The sequence below is a fragment of the Hemitrygon akajei genome, chromosome 17 (genome assembly GCF_048418815.1).
Source record: "Hemitrygon akajei chromosome 17, sHemAka1.3, whole genome shotgun sequence".
In the NCBI taxonomy this organism is placed as follows: Eukaryota; Metazoa; Chordata; class Chondrichthyes; order Myliobatiformes; family Dasyatidae; genus Hemitrygon; species Hemitrygon akajei.
The window spans coordinates 11,575,324-11,593,814 of record NC_133140.1 but is presented as its reverse complement, the minus strand read 5'-3'; the positions used below and the strand labels follow the sequence as shown (position 1 = coordinate 11,593,814).

The 18,491-nt window shown below is 40.7% G+C and overlaps 1 protein-coding gene and 1 pseudogene across 4 annotated transcripts in view; both read left to right on the top strand.

The window, feature by feature from the left end:
- The window catches only part of st3gal2 (ST3 beta-galactoside alpha-2,3-sialyltransferase 2), a 288,593-nt gene that overhangs the window by 29,151 nt on the left and 240,951 nt on the right, over nucleotides 1–18,491 (top strand). The window lies entirely within an intron of this gene.
- LOC140740969 (uncharacterized) overlaps nucleotides 14,025–18,491 on the top strand; it is a 61,891-nt pseudogene continuing 57,424 nt past the window's right edge.

The window sequence follows — 18,491 nt, the reverse complement described above, 5'->3', positions numbered from 1 at the left end:
TGTGTAATATTCCCCTTTTGTGACCGTTGGTGTGACCCTTGAGATAATTAGTATGTGATGAATGTGACAAATGTAAATAACTTCCTCAGCAGTCTGAACCAATATCCTTCACCAAACATTTCAGAGGAAATGGGTTAATTGCTCAGGTTCTTTTATTCATTGGATGTGAATACTGCTGGCATTTTATTGTCCATCTCTGATTGCCCATGTAACTCAGAAGACAGCATTAGCTTTGATAGATTTGCAATTGTATTCGGGCCAGACCAGGTAAGGATGATGAATTTCCTTCCTGATGAATGGATTTCTATGACGATCTGTAACTTTATGATTACTGTTATTGAACCAAGCTATGTTTTGACACTCCAGATTTATTTCATTACCTGAGTTGAAACTCCTCAGTGTGGGTAGGTTCTGAACTTGTGTGTGACCTGAACTTGTCTTGGGATCAATGGCTAAGATTGTTGTATGTGAACCTAGTAACTTAATCACCAGCCTTTGAGAATTATAGTGTTGTCATTCAAATTGCATATGTCAGTAAATATATTTCAAAAGTGTTTCATGGTTTGCAATATGCTTTGGGACACCATCCATTCTATTTACATATTTTTTTGCCTCAAAAAGAAAATTGTAGTTTTTATTTTTATTGTGTATGGCATGTAAAATAATTTGATTTCTTAGTTTTCATGTGCCCCTCATTTCACCGAACTCTTATAATTTTGCCTGCTGAAGGATGGGGTAAGTAATGTAGAACTATTGAGTGTGTGATCTGGAAACTGTAACAATAAGGCCCAAGGGAATTCATGAATTTATTTAAAATGTTTATGCTCAGGGACTGTGGTTCTTTCCAGAGGAAGGAAATTGTATAGATACATTTTTAGGGGAAAATAGATGAGGTATAGGGTAATGGTGATGGAGTAGACGAAGATGGATACAGTAGTTTTAAAAGGAGAACAAACTGTGTCTGATGGACTGGCTTTTCTGCCTTGTCCCATCTACCTGCTCCCAGACCAGGGCCCTCCAAACCCCTCTATCCATGTACCTATCTAAACTTCTTAGATGTCACAATTGAACCCACATACACCATTTCTGCTTGCAGCTCCTACCACCCTTTGAGCTCAGAGTCCCCTTAAATATTTCACCTGTGACCTCCAGATGTGACCCAACGTGAGGGGGAGAAAGACAATGTGTTTGCCCTGTCTATATCTATCATAACTTGTATACCGCTATCAGATCTACCCTTACTCTCCTTTGCTCTAGGGAATAAAGTCCTAACCTATTCAACCTTTAACTTGGGTCCCAAGGCCCAACAACATCCTTGTAAATTTTCTCTGTACTCTTTCAATCTTATAGATGGGTCACCAGTACTGCATACAATATTCAAAATTCCGCCTTCACAACATCTTATTCAACTTCAACATAACACTGCAACTCCTGTACTCTATATTCTGATCTACAAAGGTCAATGCACCAGAAACTCCCTTTATGCCCCTATCTACTTGTGACAGGGAATTAACCCCTGGAGTGCATGTTGGTTTTTGGTAACACAAGGCCTTCAGTTCAATTCACCCATCTCCTTTCCCCATAGCTCTGCGAATTATTTTTTCTCAAATCTAATAGGGAAAACAGGTTGGCATGGACTAGATGGGACAAAGGGCTGTTTCTGTGCTGTCATACTCTACGGCTAAGTCAATTGGTCTGTTTCTGTTCGGTTTGTTTTCAGTGCCTATTCTTTCTACTACGTGTCAATTTCATGCATACTCAGCATTTGTAATGAAGTTTCCGTATACTCCATTCATAAGTTCATTATTTAAACTTGAATTTATCACGCAAGTTATAAATCAGAATTTTCATGTTGACCTTTTAAAGAGAGAATTAAAATTTGAATATTTAAATTGAAGAAGTCCTACTATTGCGTAATTACTCAGAATGGCAGTCGAAAAGTAGAAAACTTAAATCATATAGTTTTACATTTTGTGAGGTTATTTATAGTTACAGCAGGTGTTATTTACACAATTCTGCAATTGAATTTATTTGATACTCATAGCTCTGGACAGTCCTCTTCTTCATTCTTAAGCATGCATTTTTTCTGTAGGTGAGCCAAGCTCTTACAGGTTTTTTTTGGATGGTGGTGGGAGCATGGTTAATCCCTGCATAAACCAAATTATTTACATAAGAACATAAGAAATAGGAGCAGGAATAGGCCTACTGGCCTGTTGAGCCTGCTCTGCCATTCAATAAGATCATAGCTGATCTGGCCATGAACTTATCTCCACCTACCTGCCAGTTCCCCATAACCCTTAATTATGCAAAAATCTATCCAACCTTGTCTTAGATATATTTACTGAGGTAGCCTCCACTGCTTCATTGGACAGAGAATTCCACAGATTCTCCACTCTCTGGGAAAAGCAGTTCCTCCTCATCTCCATCCAAAATGTACTCCCCTGAATCTTGAGACTATGAATCCTAGTTGTAGTCTCATCTACCAACTTTCCTGCCTCTTTCTTATCTACCCCTTTCATAATTTTGTGTGTTTCAATAAGATTTCATATCATTCTTCTGAATTCCAGCGAGTACAGTCCCAGGCAACTCAATCTCTCCTTTTAGTCTAACCGCTCATCTCTGGAATCAACCTGATGAATCTCCTCTGCACCGCGTCCAAAGCCAGTACATCCTTCGTCAAGTAAGGAGACCAGAACTGTATACAGTACTCCAGGTGCATCCTCACCGGTACCCTGTACAGTTGCAGCATAACCTCCCTACCCTTAATTCCATTGCTTTAGCAATGAAGGCCAACATTCCATTTGCCTTCTTGATAGCCTGCTTCACCTGCAAATCAATCTTTTGCGGTTCATGCACAAGCACTCCCAAGTCCCTCTGCACAGCAGGAGGCTGCAATTTTTTTTAACCATTTAAATAATAATACACTCTTCCATCTGCCAAACCCTTGCCCACTCACTGAACCTATCTATATCTCTCTGCAGACTTTTTGTACCTTCTGCTCAATTTGCTTTTCCACTCAATTTAGTATCATCAGCAAACTTAGATACACTACACACAGTCCACTCTTCCAGATTGTTAATGTATATCATGAACAGTTGTGGGCCAGCACCAACCCCGGTCCGGCTCACCACTGATTGCCAACCAGTGTAGCACCCATGTATCCCAACTCACTGCTTTCTATTAGTTAACCAATCCTCTGTCCATGCTAATACATCACCCCCACTCTATGCGTCTTATCTGATGGATAAGTCTTTTATGCGGCACCTTATCAAACACCTTCTGGAAATCCAAGTAAATAACATCCATCTGCTCCCCTCTATCTTCTGCGCATGTTATATCCTCAAAGAAATCCAGTAAGTTTGTCAAACAGGACCTGCCTGTGCTGAATCCATGCTGTGTCTAACTGATGGATCCATTTCTTTCCGGATACCTCACTTTTTCCACTTTAATGATAGCTTCAAGCATTTTTCCAACTACAGATATTAAACTAACTGGCTTATAATTACCTACTTTTTGCCTTCATCATTTTTTGAACAGTGGCGTGACTTTTGCTGTGTTCCAATCCACCCGGACCTGCCCAGAGTCCAGAGAATTTTGGTAAATTATCACCAAAACCTCTACTGTAACTTGTGCCATTTCTTTCAGTGCCCTGGGATGCATTCCATCAGGACCAGGGGACTTGTTTATCTTCAGGCCCACAAGTTTGTTCAGCACTTCCTCTTTAGTGATAGCTATTGTATTGAGGTCCTCACCTCCCATCACATCCATTACATCTCTCTTTGGCTTGTTAGACGTGTCCTCCGTGAAGACCAACACAAAATAGTCATTCAAAGCCTCCACCATTTCCTCATTACGCAATATCAATTCCCCCTTCTCGTCCTCCAAGGGACCAACATTCACTTTAGCCACCCTTTTCCAATTTATATACTTATAAAACCTTTTTATATTTGTGCTAGTTTACTTCCACAATCTAGCTTCCCTTTCTTTATTGCTTGCTTATTGGTTCTTTGTTGCTTTTTAAAGTTTTCAGTTTCCCATTACTTTTGGAGACTTTGTATTCACAAGCTTTTAGTTTGATGCCTTCTTTTATTTCCTTAGTTATCCAAGGCTGGCTCTCCCCACCCTTTCATGTTCTGCTGTCTCCGGGTTGGAAGCACATTCAGCTGAGCTATAAAATTCCAGATTTGGGTATTAAATTCCAGGATGATACTTGTCCAGAAGAACAAAAGAGTGGTAGACTATTATGTATACCGGAATTCGTGTATAACATTTAATCAACAGCCACTCTTCTTACACCTAAGCTGTAGTTCCCATGGTATTATCTCGAAAAGAAATAGCGAAATTATTCTTGTTTCCCCTGGAAAAACTGGAAGGCGTACGCAAACTGTGTAGGATCACAAACAATTAAACTGTGTGTTCACTTTCAAAGCTTTTGTTAATGTTGGTTAACCTTGTGGGTCAAGAAATAGCAAAGTCTTGCCTGCATTGATGGCAAAGTCTGAAGTGAGTACCCAAGGCTATATAGTGTATTCACTTTAATTTTGTTTTTATTGCTGTCATTCATTATAGATTGACCTCCAATCCATGACATGGTGGGGCATATTATTCTTATTTCGTAAGCCTAGAAGAGAAAGAAGTAGAATTAGGCCATTCAGCCATTGAGTCTGCTTTGCTGTTTAGTCATGGCTGTTCTTTATTTTCCAAACCCATTCTCCCACCTTCTCCATGTAACTCTTAACTCCTTTACCAATCAAGAATCTATCAGTCTCTGCCTTAAATACACCCAGTGACCTAGTCTCCACGGCTCTTAATGGCAATGAATTCTGAACTCCATTAAGTGTAGGCCCAGAACATTAAGTACTCCTCTTAAGTCTTCCATTCATTCTTTTGAATCTCCTCTGGTCCCTCTCCAGGGCCAGTAGATATGGAGACGTGGCCCAAAGTTACTCAATGTATCAAATGCAGCCTGAGCTTCAGCAGCATATCCTGCTCTATATTCCCGTCCTTTCAAAATTACATTCACCTTCTTCACTACCTAGTCAACCTGCAAGTTAATGTCAAAGTCCCTCTGATCTCTAATTTTTGAATTTACTCAGTTTAGAAAATATTATACACCTTTATTATTTCTACACGCTGCATAAGCCCATGCTTCCCTGTGCTGTATTCCAGATGTTACCTCTTTTCCCACTCTCAACTTGTCAAGTCTTTCTCCAGACTCCCTGCTTCCGTGACACTGCAGCCCTGGTATTAACTGCAGATTTAGCTACAATTCCTGTGTGATTAGAACAACTAATTACATTTGTGTTATGAATAATTCATATTGCTACAAAATAGGACCCATCTATTGCATACTTGTTTCTTGCACGTGTTATTTTCCCTTGTATTAATTTCTATTTACTTGGTTTATCAGTCTTTTAAATACTTGAAATTAAAATCAACCTTTTTATAGAGACCAAGTAATGAATCGACATTGATCATTTAGGATTTAGATGGAATTTTAACAGTGTTCCTTTTGTCAAGCCTATAACATAAATATAATCAATTTTGTTTGTACAAATCAATTTGCATCATGTCTCCCAGGTTTACATACTGTACCTGAGTTCAACAGCAGTAAAAACTCTTAATTTTCCTCATTCTATTGCATCCCAAGCAACTAGAGGAGATTGAAGAAATCTTAGAATGTGATAGTTGGGCAAGAAGGAAGTGGCCTTCATACGTACTACTTATAAGAATGGAAGTTCTTTGTTAAGTAAAAAATATTACTCCAAATTCAGGTAAATAACTGAATGGAATAATCAGTCTAATTGAAGTGGGTGTTTTTTTAGCAATATCTATGGTGCAAAGAGATAAAAAACTTGAGAGTTTTATCCCTGAATAAAATGTTAGGACTAGTTGTAATCCTCTACGATGTCTTACATGAAACTTTGAAACCACTAGACTGCAGGAAGACTTGTTTTTAATGTAAAGCCCTCTTATGAATGTTTTCACTTAATTTACCTGTAATTGTTCTTAGTATTTCTTATTGCAATATTTGAAAGATCTAGGTATATGCAAATTCAGGGGTAATATTTATCCAGATTTGCAGTGTTAGAAAAAAGAGGCAAATATTTTATTCATTTAAGAAATATCAGAAAATTATGAATTATGTAATTGGTCTCTACAAAACATGATGCAAACTTCCATTTTCCATTTTTAGCCGTCGGCACCCACATGGGCCCCAGCTATGCTTGCCTTTTTGTCACCTACACGGGGCAGTCCGTGTAACAGGCGTACACTGGTATTGCACCCCGACTCTTTTTGCTGTATTGATGATTGCATGGTGCTGCTTCCTGCACCCATGCTGAGCTCATCAATTTCACCAACTTTGCCTCCAGCTTCCACCCTGACCTCCAATTTACTTGGTCCATTTCTGAACTCTGGATCGACCCCCAACTCCCTCCACCCCCCCCAACTTCCTCTCCCCCCCCAACTCCCTCCACCTGCACTCCCTCACCCCCCCCCCCCCCCGGAGACAGACTATCTGCTGATGTCCTTTACATGCCTGCTGACTCTCAGTTATCTTGACTGTAGCTCCTCCTGCCCTGTCACTTCTGAAGATGTTGTTGCCTTTTCTCAGTCCATTTGTTTCTGCCACATCTGTTGTCAGGATGAGGCTTTCCATTCTAGAACATTTGAGTTGTCCTTTTTCCATTCCACCACCCCCACCACAAATACTGCCCTCATGCGCACCTCTATTTTCACACATCTGCCCCCATCCCATCTTCCTACCTCCATAACAGGGCAAGTGTTCCCCTTGTCCTTGCCTACCTCCCCATGACCCTCTGTATCTAGCCTGTCATTCTTCCTAACTTCTAACATCTACAATGGGATCCTACCACTAAACAATTCTTTCCCGCTCACACATTCTCAGCTTTATGTAGGGATTGCTCTCCACTGACTCCCTTGTCCACTCGTTTCTTCTCACTAAAGTACCCCATGATATTTAATCCCTGCAAGTGTGACAAGTGCTCCACATGCCCCTACACCGCCTCCATCATCATCATTCAGGGCCACAAACAGTCCTTCCAGGGGAGGTGAGAACTGCGATTTTTGTGGGGGCCATCTCCTGTATCCGGTACTCCTGGAGCAGCCTCCTCTACGTCACTGAGACCCGATGTAGACTGGGAGGATGCTTTGCTGCGCATCTTTACTCCATCTACCACAGAAGCTCGGATTTTCAGGTAGCCACACATTTCAGCTCAACTTCCCATTCCCATTCGAGTATGTTGGTCCCTGGCCATATTTACTGCCACTCAGTTTGATGGAGCAATACCTTATTCAGTCTGGGTAGCCTCCAACTTGATGGCATAAACATGAATTTCTTTCATTCTGGTAATTTCTCCCCTCTCCCTCCTTCTCTCCTTTTCTATTCCCCATTCTTGTTTTCCTTCATTCTCATCTGCCCATCTCTGATGCTCATTCTTCTTCCCTTTCTCATGGTCCATTATCCTCTCCTATAAGATTCCTTGTTCTTCAGCCCTTTACTGCTTCCACCTATTATCTCCCAGCTTCTGACTTCCTCCCCCCACCCACCCATCCACCTTCCTTCCTCATATGGTTTCCCCTAACACCTGCCAGCTTGTACTCCTTCCCCTCCTCCACCTTAATCTACCTTCTTCCTTTCTAGTCCTGATGAAGAGTCTCGGCCTGAAACGTTGACTGGTTATTCCCTTTCATAGATGCTGCCTTACCTGCTGAGTTCCTCCAGCATTTTGTATGTGCTCCTTCCATTTTTACTTCTGTTTTAAAATTTTTGCTAATTTATACTGATTGAGCAGACACTTGATCAATATCTATCATGAAATATAGAAATAGGTTTGGAAAATAACTCCCTGATTAATTTGTATGGTCAGATTCAGCTCATGTTAATGAGAAAAACTTTGAAGTAAATTTATTATCAAAGGTACATATCTGTCACAATATACGACCCTGAGATTCATTTTCTTGCAGGCATTCCCAGTAAATACAAAGAAACACAATAGAATCAATGAAAAACCGCACACAACAAACAACCAGTGTACAAAAGACAACAAACTGCAAATACAGTACAAAAAGAAAAAAATAATAACTGAGCAATGAATCTTGAGAACATGAGTTGTAGAGTCATTGAAAGTGAGTCCATAGGTTGTGGAATCAGTTCAGTGTTTTGTGGTGAGTGAAGTTATCCTGAGAGCTTGATGATTGAGGGGTATTAACCATTCCTGAACCTGGTGGTGTGGAACCCGAGGTTCCTGTACCCCATTCTTGATGATTGAGGGGTATTAACCATTCAAGACCCTGCTGGTGTGGGACCCTCCTTCCTGATGGCAGTAGCTAGAAGAGAAGATGCCTTGGATGGTGAGGGTCCTCGATAATAGGTGCTGCTTTGCTGTGACAGCGCTCTGTGTAGATGTGCTCAGCGGTGACAATGGCTTTGCCTGTGATGGACTGAGCCGTATCCAATACAATTTGTAGGCCTTTCCATTCAAGCACATTGGTGGTTCCGTGTCAGACCATGATGTAACCAGTCAGTGTGCTCTGCACCGTACATCTATAGCAGTTTGTCAGAGTTGTAGATTTTCAAAAACTTCTGAGAAAGTAGGGGCACTGCTATGCCTTCTTTGTAAAGGCAGTTATGTGCTCCGTCCAGGACAAATCCTCTGAAATGATGATGCCAAGAAATTTAAAAGTTGCTCACCCTTTTCACCTCTGATCCCCTGATGAGGAGTGACTCATGGACACCCAGTTTCCTCTTCCTATAATCAATAATCACCTCTTCGGTTTTGCAGGATTTGAGTGATAGGTGGTTGTTGTGGTACCATTCAGCCAGGTTTCCACTTTCCTTTTTTATGCTAAATCCTCATCAGCTTTGATTTGGCCTCAATAATGCTGTCATCAGCAAACCTAAATATGGGATTGGTCATGTACTTAGCCTTGCAGTCGTGAGTAAAAGCAAGTCGAGCAGGCGGCTCAGGCACACAGCCTTGTGCTGCACCTGTGCTGCTGATGATTGTGGAGGAAATGTTGACAATCCAAACTAACTGGAGTCTGCAAGTGAGGAAATCAAGGCTCCAGTTGAACAAGAAGGTATTGAAGCCTAGGTCTTTCAGCTTGTTGATTAGTTTTGAGGAGATAATGGCGTTTATATGTAGAGCTGTAGTCAATGAAGAGCATCCTGATGTAGGCATCTTCATTGTCCAGACATTGCAGGGTTAAATGAAGATCTAGTGAAATGGCATCTGCTGTAGATCTGTAGATTTGTAGGCAAATTGGAAGGAATCCATGTTTCGGGCTGGGGTTGATGCGCTTCATCACCGACCTCTCGAAGCACTGCATCACTCACCATGGATCTCAGGCTACTAGACTAGTTCTTCTTAGGCATCAGTATAATTGAAGCCTACTTGAAACTACTTGCTACCAAGAGAAATACAATGAGTTTTGCTGGTTTGTAAAAGGATCATAAAACATGGAGTTTAAAGAATATTACTGAGTTTGACTTTGTACTAAAGTACAACACTGAATCATAACAACAGATCAGAACAATGAGGGGAAAAATAAGAGGAAACTAAAATTTTTGACCTTTGATGGGGAAAATGCACAAAATGAGACAGACAGACATACTTTATTGATCCCGAGGGAAATTGGGTTTCATTACAGCTGCACCAACCAAGAATAGTGAAGAAATATAGCAATATAAAACCATAAAAATTATATAATAATGTTAATCATGCCAAGTGGAAATAAGTCCAGGACCAGCCTATTGGCTCAGGGTGTCTGACACTCCGAGGAAGGAGTTGTAAAGGAGAAACTACAGTACAAGAGTAGAGCAAGGATGGAAATTGTCAGAGTGGCAAAAGGAGATTCTCTGACGTCAGCAAGTTCTGCACAAAATGTAAAGATTAGAATAGACTTCCAGTCACAGAAGAATTTTCTCAAATCAAGATTCTGCAGTGGGCTTCTGGAAGTAGTTTTGTATGAGTGAACTAAAATTGCTGTGAAACAGATTTGCCAAACATAAATTTGGTGTGGCAACACATTAATTCAAACTTCTAAATATAATGATTCTGCTGCTCTAAATGAACAGAATCAACATGTTTAACAACTCAGCTGGCCTGAAATGAAATTATTGATCCAGTTTTTAAAAGGACAAAACAATTTAATGTAACCAGTGAAACAGGGTTTTTAGGTTTCAAAAACCACAACTTGCTTATCATAGAACAAGAAGTATTCTGGAAATTAAAAGGTCACTTTAGATCAAAATGAAGATGAAATTATTATATTTTAATGTAAGTTGCTTGAGTTGAAGAAATTCATTAACAAGTATGAAAGTAATAGAATTTCTGAAAGCAAGTCCCAGACACTTGGCATTGTACATTCTTGATTTTGTTAAACCTGCTAATAAACAATTTATCTTGACTGGAATCTGCAGCAATGTATGATCTCTGGTCATATGGGACATCATGAGTTTAGGATAAGAACATCTTTTCCCATTGTGCATAATGATTTGGAATACTGAAATAACTTTCCTATTTATGCTCAAAATTACTGTATAAGAAATTATGTAGTGCATAAAGCATCTACTAAAAGGCCATTTTGTCAGGGATCCATGGCTGCCACTGAATACCAGTTCTGCTACCACTGAAGGAGCATTTTATTCTATGCACCTGGTTCATCTGTGTGTGGGTTTTGAAATAAAGTTACATGTTTTTTTTATATTAGAATACATTCTGAATGAATCATGGAAGCATGAATTGATCAACCAGCAGTTATAACAAAAGGAGTCCAGCTATTCAGCCTATCAGGTCTGCGCTGATTGGAACAGTTATCTAACTTAATCTTACTATTCAGCACTAAATCATCGGCCCTGCAGTTTTCTATCCTTTGAATGACTGTTCCAAGAAATGTCAGATAGAATTAGGAAGATGAGGGTGCCTCCTTCATCTGTTCAAGCAATGAGTTTCACACCACTGTAACCCTCCAACTATGATACGGTATTTTCTCATTTCCTCAAAACTTCCTACAAATAGTTCAATTATGTGCCTATTTTTGTTTTACTCTTCTGCCATGAAAATGAGTTCCTTTCTCTTTTTAAACATCTCATAATTTTAATCAATTCAATTACATCATTGCTCATATTTCTCAATTCCAAAGAAAATAGCTCTAGTTTACCCAATTCTTTAATCATATGTAAATTTTGCCAGTCCCAGCAACATCCTTACTCGACCTTGGACAATCCCATCTTCCTTGTTATGTAACAGTAGAGCTGTATGTAATACTAAAACTATGCCCCCAACTTAGTGTTGTATATGGTTTTTGCCATCCTATTTCTGTATTCTACTCATTAGCTTCTGTAGGAAAGCTTCTCTGAATGCCAAGTGTAGGTGAATATCAACCAGCCTTAACTGACTCCACATCACTGCAAAGAAACATTGCACAACCCATCATAATGACTGCACAGAAATTGACAAACTTACAGCAGTAGGTAGGCAGATTCCAAGATAACCTTGACATCATGGTAGAAAGCCCACCTATTAATGCACTCAGATGAAGCAGCATTGGAAGGACTGCCAAGTGACAGCAAAATGCTGGAGGAACTCAGTAGGTCAGGCAGCATTTATAGAAAGGAATAAAGAGTCAACATTTCAGGCTGAGACCCTTCATTAGGACTGGAAAGGAAGGAGGAAGAAAGTGACAGCAGTATCAGGAGTGAGAAGCTACTGCAAAAATAGTGTTTAATAAACTTCATCATCTAGTTATTGGTAGAGAGAGTTGCAGATTCCATCTGACAACACGTGCTGTGCTATGTTCTCTCACCTGGTACTGCTCCAATGCGCTCTTCAACATCATACATATCATTAGCAGCCATTTTCATTCATGCACTTGGTTGAACATACACTCACTAAATGTTCTTCCCTACCTTTTGCAGAAAGTTTGCTTACAGTGAATGCCTGCAAAGCAAACCTTGGTAGGGGTCATGGGAATCTTTATGGTTCTCACAGCTCACTCTTCATAATATGGGTGCTTTTGCCGGTTACCACTGAGGAATCAGAAACCATGGTGGTGACTGGATGCTCATAACTGAGCAGTCCTGCCCCTCAAGCCACTTACTCTTCTTCAAAATCTTTTGCCAAACATTTCCTATGGACTGCTTTCCCCCATTGCCTTCTTTCATGATGACTACACACTTCTGCCTTCCTCACCAGATTTTCAGCACATCCCACCTGTACAAGCCCTTTCTGTACTCGGAAGACAAATACACCAATACTGCATCTGTCTTCCCTCCCAGCATCTCACAGGATCTGAAGTCTAGTTTAGAGGCATCACCTTCAAGTGGTGTGTTGCAGGCTTGGTGGACTGGAAAGGGTATTTTGTGTGTACCATTCCATAAAGCACGCATACTTTGTCCTGCTCAAAAGAACTCTGCTCTCAGCCTCCCCACCCATCATGTTTCTGTGCTGCAGTGGGACCTTCAGTTACTGTCAGTTGAGCTTCCTTACTGCAATCATTCCCAGAGCCTTCAGGTTGTGATGGCAGTTTTCTGGTACATCCTCCAGCAGATTGCAAAATTATTAGATGCCGGGATCAGGAGAGAAAGTATGAGCTCTGTGGAGCGGGAGGAATTCCAATGCAGATACTCCAATCAATATCCTGCAAGAAGCCTCTCAGCTTGCTAGTTTGGATTCCATCACTCTTGGTAAGATGGAGTATCCTACTGGCCAACCAGACCATCTGTTACTCCCCATACAGGCAGTTACATGCAACAGCCACGGATGGAGTATTGTATAGAAGAAATGAGTCAAGCAAAGAAATTGGAAATGGGCACGTGCAGTATTCATAAGGCTGATGATGGAGGTCATGCATTAACTATCAACTCATTGCACTGCAGCATCCAGTGCGTCAGTGAAAATTTTCAAATGACATGTTTTGCACTATTTGACTTCATCTTTTAGTGGCAAACAATGTTGCCCAGTGAATTGAACACAAAAAACAACCAATATGGATTTCCTTCCCCAGTGGGTTTCTGTTACTGCACACACTGAAAATTTGAGAGTGTTAATGTACATTGATGCTTATGTTAGAGATCTAAAATAAGTTAATGCACTGCAAAAGCACCTATTATCAGAACTAATTTGTGTCTTGTGCAAGATCTGATATTGATGAGCACATGAGCAATAAAATTACATAATTCTATAGCCACCAACATTTTGTGGTTCACCACTTAATTTAAATGATAGGATATGGCTTAGAAACTGAGCTGTAGGTGATTTTATTACTTGCTGATTGATAAGCTGTTGTAAAATTTGGGCTTTAAGTATGACCAAGTAAGATGGAACCAAGAGGTACTGATTCTGAAGTGAATGAAAATAGGCTACTGATATCAATAACCCATTGTCATGTGGGCAGTATTAAGTGTGGCTGGCAATTGGAATGAGACAGAACAAATTTGAGAAGAACTTGCAGATAAATCAACTTTATAATAGTAATGAAGCACAATGGATATTTTCAATGCTGTAGATTTTCTTTTATTGTTCATATTGACAGTTAAGTGGAGTTGAGTGATAAATTGAAGAACCAGAAACTGATTGCCTACTACACATACAGTTGCAAGAAAAAGTTTGTGAACCCTTTGCTATTACCTGGTTTTCTGCATTAATTTCTCATAAAATGTGGTCTGGACACAAACACATTCTGCCTGAACTAATAACACAAACAATTGTACTTCTCGTCAATACTGGCTACACCATTTAAACAATCACAGTTTAGATTCAAATAAGTATGTGAGCCTCTGGGGCAATATCTTCTACAAAAGCTAATTGGAGTCTGATGTTCCAATCAATGAGGTGAGATTGGAGGTGTGGGCTGCAGAGCTACCCTGCCCTATAAAAAGGATACACAAGGCCAGATTACTGACAGAGCCTGCTCTTCTCAAGAAAGATCTGTTTATGTGCACCATGCCTTGATCAAAACAATTTTCAGAAGACCTTAGAAGAAGAAGAATAGTAGAGATGCAAGAAGCTGGAATAGGCTACAAAAGAATGTCTAAAGACCTGGGTGTTCATCAATTGACAGGAAGAGAAACTGTCTACAAATGGAAGGGATTCAGTACTGTTGCTGCTCTCCCTAAGAGTGGGCGTCCTGCCGAGGTCATACCAAGAGCAGAATGTGCAATGCTGAAGGAGGTGAAAAAGAACCCAACACTAACAGCAAGCAACCTGCTACAGAAATCACTAGAACTTGCTAAAGTCTCTGTTCACGTGTCCACTGTAAGAAATACACTGAACAGGAATGGTGTTCACGCAAGGACACCACAGAGGAAACCACTGCTCTCTGAAAAACAGATCATTGCTACACATCTCAAAATTGTGAAAGACTCCCTGGATGTTCCACAGCATTTCTGGGACAATATTCTGTGGACAAATGTGACAACAGTTAACTTTGTGGTAGAAATGCACATTGCTATGTAATGCACACAAACACCGAAACCACATACTAAATGTGAAGCATGGTGGAAGAAGCATCATGGTTTGGGGCTGCTTTGCTGCCTCAGGGCCTGGACAGCTTGAAATCATTGAGGGAACAATTAATTCAAAATCGTATCAAGGGATTTTACAGGAGAATGTCAGTGTAGCAGTTCGTCACCTGCAGCTTAATAGAAGTTGGTCGATGCAACAAGACAATGACCCAAAACACGAGAGTAAATCAACACCCGAATGGGTTAAAAAGAAGAGTTTGTGTTTAGGAATGGCCAAGTCAGAGTCCAAACCTTACCCCCATTGAGATGACCTGAAGTGGGCTGTTCATGCAAGCTATCCCTGAAATGTTGATGAACTGAAATAGTTTTGTATGTAGGAATGGTCTAAAATTCCTCCTCACCATTGTGGAAGTCTGATCAGCAACTACAAGAAGCGTTTAATTGAGTTTATTACTGCTAAAGAACATTCTACCAGTTATTAAATACAAGGATTCACATACTTTTTCCAGCCTGGACTGTGAATGATTAAACAATAAAGGCATGGAAAGTACAATTTTTTGTGTGTTATTAGTTTAGGCAGATTATGTTTATTATTGTGACTTGGGTGAAGATCAAACCACATTATATGAGTAATTAATGCAGAAAACCAGGTAATTGCAAAGGTTTCTCAAACTTTTTCTTGCAACTGTAGGTATTGCAAAATGAGTGTTGTTCACCAAAGAGAATTGGACAGAAAAGCCTACAAAAAGTGGTGGATATGTTACAGGAAAAGCCTTCCCCGTCACCAAGCACAGTTACAAGGAGCACTGCCACAAGAAAGCAGCAGCTTTCATCAAGGACCCCACTATCTAGGCCACGCTGTCTTCTCATTGCTGTCATCAGACAAGAGATACAAGTGCCATTTTGGCCCAATTAAGCGCCTGTCCCAATTAGCTGAAGCTACATGGAAATCATTGCTGTTCCTCTCTGCGCCTTGTGGTGCATTGCCTGGCAACCTTGCTGTTTCTTTAGCGTTTGTCTGTTGTTTTTTTTACAAGGCCAAGTTGCTAGCTCAATGCTCAAAATGGAAAGCATGCAAGGAGCCAGCCAGATTCAACCCAGGATCACTCTCCTCATAATCCGGTGCTGATGAAACTACACCACCAGCCGACTATGGAAATAGTTAAAAATGTATTTAAAAAAAAAGACAAACTGCTGTTTAACTGAGTAACAAATTATATATGAGAAAATGCAGAGCAAATTAGAACACTATCAAGCAACACACACGAAATGCTGGTGGAACACAGCAGGCCAGGCAGCATCTATAGGAAGAAGCACCCTCCATCCTGGCAAAGGGTCTCGGCCCTAAACGTCGACAGCGCTTCTTCCTATAGATGCGGCCTGGCCTGCTGTGTTCCACCAGCATTTTGTGTGTGTTGTTTGAATTTCCGGCATTGCAGATTTCCTCGTGTTTGTAGAACACTATCAATACTATTATAGTACTGTAAAACTATGCATTTGTTCCTGATAGTTATTGAGAGAGACATTCATCCAGTGTATGATGGTGTATTCTTTTGATTGACTATAAATGAACAAAATCAGTGAAGGCATCTACTGCAGATAACGGACTCTCTTCAGCCATTGATAACAGCGATTGCATCCTCCAGATCTTCATTATTCAAAATCTTTCATTGATTCTATTGTGTTTCTTGGATTTACTATGTCTGCCCGCAAGAAAATGTATCTTAGGATTGTATATGGTGACATACATGTAATTTGATAATAAATCTACTTTGAACTTTTTTTGATTGTTGATACCTTTAACTTATTTGTAGTTCCCAACTGCCTGAAGTAGTGAAATCATTTCATTTTCACTCCCAGCCATTTCTGATATCTCCAAGCCTGAATGCTTGAAACCCTAATGAGCAAAACAATTGTGAAGTATCTTGCTACTTATTTTCCAACTATCTGGAAGAAAAATTACTGCTTTTTGAATACAAAAATGTAGAATTGAATCTATTTTTAAAAAGTGTTTTCTCTGTGTACTGTCATGCAAGTGCACGTGACTGAGACTACGTAGTTAGAAAATATTCCGCAACAGCCTGCTGCCCTAATTAATTTTTGTTCTTTAAGAGTTGCCCCAAATAAGCATGTGTATATTTATGTGTTTTTATGTACATAGCTAGTAGCATGTATGTATGTACATATATACAGTACTGTACAAAAGTCTTAAACTTATGTAAAGCGAAAGTGCTTTCAAAAATAATTGTAATGCCCTACTTAAGAACATGTTTTGTTGTATTCCTAATGTTATGCTGTTAGGTATTTTCTTTTCTGCAGCTTCCTGTAAAACAGTGTTTTGTTAATTAAGTTTCATAGTCTAGTATTTAGGTTTCTTCCAAGATAAGGAGTTGTTTACTCATTTTAGGAATGTTGTGTCAGCCAATTTTTTTTGCCTTGATGACATTCTGACCATTGGGATGTCATGAAATATTCAAGAGAGCTGGGCAGCATCAGATTTCAAAGGGACAGCAGGTTGGTTTTGGATCTTTTGTTGGCAGGTGTTGGAAGGGGGAGGAGGTGCGGAAAAGAGCAGAAGGGAAGAGGTTCGCGGAACCTCGCCTGGAGGAGAGACGCTGTTGTCAGAAGTGCTGTGTGCAGACAAATGGTTCCAAGGAGGAAGTGCCAATATTTCCGAGTTAGCCAGTTCATTTGTAATAGTTGAGAAGTGGAGAGAGTGAGCAGCTTCGAGTTCCTGGGTGTCAAGATCTCTGAGGATCTAACTGGTCCCAACGTATCGATGCAGTTATAAAGAAGGCAAGACAGTGACTATACTTCATTAGGAGTTTGAAGAGATTTGGCATGTCAACAAATGCACTCAAAAAACTTCTATTGTTGTACTGTGGAGAGCATTCTGACAGGCTGCATCACTGTCTGGTATGGAGGGGCTACTGCACAGGACTGAAAGAAGCTGCAGAAGGTTGTAAATCTAGTCAGCTCCATCTTGGGTACTAGCCTACAAAGTACCCAGGTTATCTTTAGGGAGCGGTGTCTCAGAAAGGCAGCATCTGTTATTAAGGACCTCCAACACCCAGGGCATGCCTTTTTCTCACTGTTACCATCAGGTAGGAGACACAGAAGCCTGAAGGCATACACTCAGCAATTCAGAAACAGTTTCTTCCCCTCTGACATCTGTTATGACCCCAGCCCCCTCCTTTGTGAGATTCGCAAGAGCCCTAGTCAAGGGGGGGTCAAATGACCCAAGAGAGAGAGGGAGACGTGCTGAAGACCACGTTCCCCAGGGAAGCAGAATAAAGCGACTCTGACTATTGTCTCATGAAAACCACGTGTAAAGCCCTCGGGCAAAGTGGGCTGGTCGCTCAACAAGACAAAAGCCTCGGACATAACCATTGTCTTGGGAGACACCTTTGTGGGATAAGGAATTGGCCTATGTGCAAAATCTCAGGGCAATGCGAGATGGGTGAAAGGGGAAGGATTGCCTCGCCCCCCTACCCTGATGGACATCTACAACCCTGCCAGTCCAGAAAAAAGGTGGGCTGCCGAGGCGGGGCGGCAGACGCACCAAGGAGACACACGAAGAAGACACGATAGCGCTTCCCGTCGGAGCGGGACGCCATTCTGAAGGAAGCCACGTGCGTTAGACTCCGGATCGGGAGTCTGTGGATGGAATCACGGACAATCGCTTTTAACTAACAACCGGGAAGCCTGCTCTTCTGATTCCACGGCGGTGCTCCGTAGGGACCCGGGCAGGTGAAGCTGTTTAATGACATCTCTCTCTCTCTCTCTTTCTAACAAAAGTGCACCAACGCGACACCACAACCGACGGCGGCTGGTGGAACTGCAGTGACCGCAAAAAGACTTTTAGATATCCAGTGAACAATATATATCTACATTACCCCTAGACAACTGTAGAGCTTATTTCTGATTGATTATTACTATACCTGTGCTTTAGATTGAGTTGTGACGACGTATATGATCCGATTCCGAAATGGACATTAAA